Below are 6,000 nucleotides of genomic sequence, written 5' to 3'. Positions count from 1 at the left end.
ACATAGGAACATTCTCCCTTTGGGGATCAGAGAGTAAGAGTGATTTCAACCCTGCTCCTACATGCCTAAAAGATAATGAAGCCAGCCAGTGGTCCCTCACCAGCTCACATCCCTTGCCCTTGCTGGTTTATACTGTCACACAGGACTTGCTGCATGACAGCAGTCCCAGAAAGCTCCACCCTCCTCTTTTGCCCCATGGTGAACTCTGTTACATCAGTTTGAAAAAAAAAAAATTCAAAATCACTATAACTAAGAAGCATCTTTGTCTATATATTCACACACTCTTTTAAGGTAGCACTGCCCTAACAAAAAGCAGATTTACTCGACAGCTGCCTCTTTCTGTCCCTAACAACCTCATTTCTCATCCCAGCAAAAGCATTTGTGCAGCACCATGGCAAAACAGATTATGTAGCAGATGGAGAATAAAATCTGACCAGTCAAAAATAGCACTTAATTTTAATTCAGACTAGTTTCCAGTAGTAAATTCCAGCTAAGACTCCATAAGAAGTGACAGCCACAGTCTTCCAGCCAAAACATACAATGACAACATAGACAGTTCTTACCAGCATTTCCCATGAGTTAAGGCTTTCTAAGGGACAGAAGTAGACAAGGAATAGGGAAAAAAACTATGCTGATTCTCACTGTTCAATAGAGTGGTCTCAGTCCCCTGGTACTGAAATCTAAGTAATCTCCCTAAAGCTGTACTGAAGAGATCACTTCCAGCTCCACGCTCTGAGGATGCTGCACCTCATGACCTGGGATGTTTACAGTGTCTAATCTAAGGGAACTGATTTCAGAGCCAGATTAGGAGCTTACATCTCTCAAGCTGTTCCTTAGACTTCCAAGGTTATTTCAGCAAACACAAATATATGAGTATACCACAAGCTCTGGAGGTCAGCAACCAAATGCCATAGGTAGGCTCTCAACCCAGGCTATGCTTGCACATCCATCCAAGTTAACATGCACAGAGCAGACAATACACGGCCCCAAAAACCTCTCTGAACAACCCCAGAAGAAAAGCCAGCTTCTTTAGAGGCCATTTCAAAGCACTACTAGATTTGCCTTGCCCCATTGGTGTCACTTAGAAGTTTCCCTGAAGCCTTTCTCTGCTTTCTCCTTTCCTTAATTGCTCAGCAATGTTCTCCTGGTCATGCCACTGTAATGTTTGCCAGCCTGGCTGTGAATGCCCTTATCTTTTGAGTCCTTTATTAAATCTTGCTATCCCCTTAGCCTCTTTTCCTCTTTATAGCTCCTTGGAACATTTCTTTATACCCTAAAATGCATTTGGTTCTGTCTGCCTGCCTGACCTCCCATCTATCAGCTCACACATTCTTTAATTCAGCTGCACATTCCCTCATCATTCATCAGTCCATTTACACATTCTTCTATCTGTCCTCACCTTCTCCCTCTCTCTTCTTCTCACTTGCTCTTCTGTCACCTCTCTCATTTTTACAGAGCTCTCCTGCCTGTCTCCTGTGGGCCCTGCAGGCCTGGCTCTCCCAGAGTAGCAAACAGTGTGTTATTGTATACCATCCTGCACTCAAACTGCCATCAGACTTCTCACAGCTCATCAGACCCGCACACCCAAGCATGTTTTATACATTCAGTGCTCCTGATTCTGATTTCATTCACTTTACAGTAAATAAAGTCAATGCTAGTGGGAATATACAGGTGTAAAATTAGTTTAAGTAAGATGAAAAAGAACTCTCATTTTCTACTAATAACATAACTATTAAAGAGCTAAAAAGGAAGTTAGATAAGTCAAAATCCAGCAACTGATCTTTTTAGGAGGCTGAAAGACCATGGAAGATTGGAGAACTGCTGCTTTCTTAGCAGGAGTGTGACAAAGAAACACCCCCTGAGCTCACGGTATTTAGTCCCAGAGATTGTAATACAATGGAACGTGTCTTTCTGAGCACAAAAGGCATGAGAAAGAAACACTAAAACAGGTACAAAATTCAGTACAAATACAATTGGCTCCACAGAGGTCCCTCTCAAGGTTCACATGCAAGCACTCCAAGTAATGGACCTAACAGGCAGAAACGGAGCTTGTAGCAATCAGGAAAATCCATGGAAGCAAGTGAAAAACAAAAGCAACATGTACAGTTTCAGTTGTCTGCACAGACAGCTGTGTCTCTGTTAACAGACAAGCCATGGAACTGTGGGCAGATTCTCCCAACATTCACAGATCAGAGCTCCTGCAATGCAGCTGATATCCACAAGATATGAGAGAAAAGATGAAGATTTAATTTGGTCCTAAGGAATCAGATCTGAAATGGGCCCATCTAATGGTCTTCAACAAAGAGATAGTCACTGAATTCCATTAACCAATAAAATTAATCAGGGACAAGAATATTCACTGAAAAGGTGCAAAGAAAAGAGAGGTTCTGTGTGCCACCCTCAGACAGAAGGAGGAAGAAAGATCTTTTGAGGAGATGCTAGAGGTGTGGCTGGAGAGAAAAAGGGGCAATCATCAGACAAGGGGGGCTGGTGACAAATTAAAATCCAAGGAGGAAGAGAATGCAATGCCAACATCCAGAGAATAACAACACACAGGAGAAGAAATGAGAGATGAAAAATCAGAACATAGTCTAAGAATGATCAAGGAATAATATGAGAGAAAGGCATTGAGAACACATTCAGTTCTATCTCCCAAGTGTAGAAAAGAAAAAAAAAAAAAAAAAACTTAAACTACCAAGAAACAAAAAACTGCTCCTTAAAAACACAGAAAATGCCACACGATCACAGAAAAAAAATAGATAGGCCTAGAGCAAACACTACACAATCACTTATGATCAGGTTAAGAAAAGAGACATGAAAGGACATTACAGATCAAACTTCAAACACTGACCATAAAATTATGCAGAAATTCTCCCATTTTACTGATCTCAACAGTTTCACTGAATGGAGCAGTTTGGTGAGACAAAAGAATGAAATTCAAGTGGTTCTTTCATAAAGAACAGAGAAAGGAAAGCCATCAATACCAGCAACACTGAATGGGGAAAATCAAGATCTGACAGAAAACACTCAAGAAGGCAGCCATTATCACAAAAGAAGAAATACCATGATTTTGCTTTCCCAAATAGCTACCATATCTTGGAGAGCTTGAAATGCAGCTAAGTGGAACCCAGTGGAGGCCTCAGAGAGAAAGAGAGGGCAGTGGAGGTTATTTGAACCCAGGAATATGCATCTTAACTGACATAGAATCATGTTCAGCAAATGTTTTAGAGGTAATGGAATGCAGATTTAAAGATTATAGAAGAATTAAGGGGCAAATGAGTTCAAAGAGACCTCATTGACCCTGCCATTCATTCCTAACCTCTGAAATACTTCCCGCATATGATGAAAGCAGCAACATAGGCCTTGCCATAGCCTTGTTTATTAACTAATTATTTAAGGCCACAATCATAATGAGAACTACACAAACAGCATTGAGAACATATTGTCATTCACCAGATTAAGTTACAGTCACAGAAAACTATTTTTGTGCCTTATTTCTCCCCATCCAAACTCCTGTATGTATTATGATGATGTGTTAATGGCTTAAAAGTACCTTTAGCAAGTTGGTACAAGGCTCAGCTTTCTCTGATAATCAGCAGCCTGACTGAGCCCATAATGATGCTTTTGATTCAGTTCTGGGCCTTTCCCCTCTCCAGAGCATTCATATGGTTTTCATCTCATTGCCTTCTCCAGAGGAGACTACCCACAGTGTGCAGAGATGGGCAAGATGGGGAAGAAGGGCTTTAAGATGTAATTTGCATTTCTAGGTGGGACTTTTCTGGGCCTGCATTTGTCCTGCATTAGTTTCCTAAGCCTGCACTTGTCTAATGCAGTTCAACATTTGAATAACAGAAATGGATGGGTTTTGAAGTAACTGCAACCACTTGGAAGTAAAAAAGTCCCAAACAAATAAATCCAATCAACCCCAAAACTCTATATATCAATTCATACCTTTGTTCAACGTGCACCAGTGTTTAACAAAGCGAATCTGAGGCTGGCTGAGAGACACTCAGAAAGCACAAAGCAAGGCCAGAAATAAACCTCCCACAGATTTAATTAGGGGCTGGTGTTTAAACTCTCATTTCCCTATTGTCTTCCTGACCAATGGCTGAAATCAGGCATGGACAAAAACAGCCTGAAATTGGCTTCAGGTGATAATTAACAAACTCTCACTCTGCCATCTCTCTGCATGGCTAAGGAGGCATTTCAGCAACATAAACCTATCCAGCTCTCAGGCTCTGTTTATCACAACTTCTTTAATGCAACTCAAATCACCTCAGGAAGAAGGCATATTAAAAAAATAAAAATAAAGTATAGGTATTTTCTGGGACCTGCATCTTTTGTGCATAATGAAAAGAATTTGGTCTCCTACAAGTAGTCAATGCAGCAGTTTAAAATAAATATTTTTATTATTAAATTCTTATATGAGGCAAAAACTTCTGGACTGGAATTCTAAATTTTATGAAGTGGTACACTACTATTTACTGTATTTCTGACATCTCATTTTCAGTGGTTGTTAACAAACTCAGTTTTTGTTCTCTCTAAAAGTCAGACCTCTCAAGTGCCAGAACATCTTGGCTAGCCAAAGTCCTCTCTACACTCTACATCCAAGAACTCTACATCCAAGACTCAAGTACATCAGTACTAGATTTCACATTTCTACTTGCACAGGCCAGTTCTTACATGACTATCAGCATGACAGGTAAGCCAAGGAGTAATTTACAATTCTCTGAAAAGAGGCAAAACTTTCATAAGTTTTTGCTCACACTTCCGGTAGAAACTTAGCGGAATAGCTAAATTTTTTTTCACTAAAATCTTTTCACCAAAATTTTTTCACCTATTTTACTGATTCTCCTGAAGGTCCTTCAGGAGAATCAGTAAAAATAGGGACTGTTTGAGAGGGACAAGCAGTTTCTCACTGCATTGATTCACTCCCTTATCTGATTTCCAGAATTTCTCTCATAGTGACTGTTCTTGTAGGCTACCAAAATGTGCATCTCTATCATGGAAAAGAGCACTGTGCACCCTGGGCTGCCATGATCACACATCAAACTTCCACATCTGGACACTTGTGCAGTAACACTGAATCCCTACCACACCACCCAAGAATACAGAGCCAAAATTATACAAAAATATTAAGCATGCAGACAGTGACAGAGAGCAGTCACAATGTGAGTGTAACACAACACCATTTGGTCTCTGTGAGCATTTTATTTCATTTATTCTATTGCAAAGTTTGTATTTTTGTCACAGACTTGGGGATGGCATGCCAGTTGTACTGAATTTCCAGCTGCCACAGCCCAAACCAGGGCTGTTGCATGTCAGAGTTTGGAATTAAACATGCAGAATGCAGAGAACAGTCACAATACCTCCTTTATGATGCTAATGAAAACATAAAAAATGAAATTAAAAAGCCCCCATCTAAAGTAAAAATAGCAGTCACTGCCATAGAGACTGTATGAGGCAAAATGAGAACTACATTTCAGCAAAACTGCACATGCTTTTGTAGTCAGACAAGAAAAACCTTCTCCTTTGCTCAGTGGGATATTAAACTTTATAGCTGTATTTCTTATTTTAGATAGTTCTTTGAATGCGTAGTTTCTGACTTCCCTTATTTCTTTTGTATGCAGTAAGTTTGGATATTTTTTTAATTTTTTTTTTAAGAGCTGCACTGTCATAAATCAGTCCAGCCTTTGGAGGTCTTAAAAATTGTAACAGTTATGACTGGTATTCATAAATGCTTTTATTATCCCTTGTGGGCTTTGTGGAATGCCTTGCCATGCCCATCTCTGACTGGGCACAGTACCCACCATGTCTGCACACACACTCACACGCACACACACGCGCACACACACACACTCACACACACACGCACACACACACACGCACACACACGCACACACACTCACACTCTCACGCACACACACACACTCACACTCACTCACACTCACACACACTCAGGGTCTCTCGCTGCGGGCTGTTCAGCCCAGGAGAGCCCGA

This window comes from Melospiza melodia, chromosome 12, assembly GCF_035770615.1.
Source record: "Melospiza melodia melodia isolate bMelMel2 chromosome 12, bMelMel2.pri, whole genome shotgun sequence".
Lineage (NCBI taxonomy): Eukaryota > Metazoa > Chordata > Aves > Passeriformes > Passerellidae > Melospiza > Melospiza melodia.
Note: the sequence above shows the minus strand (reverse complement) of the source record.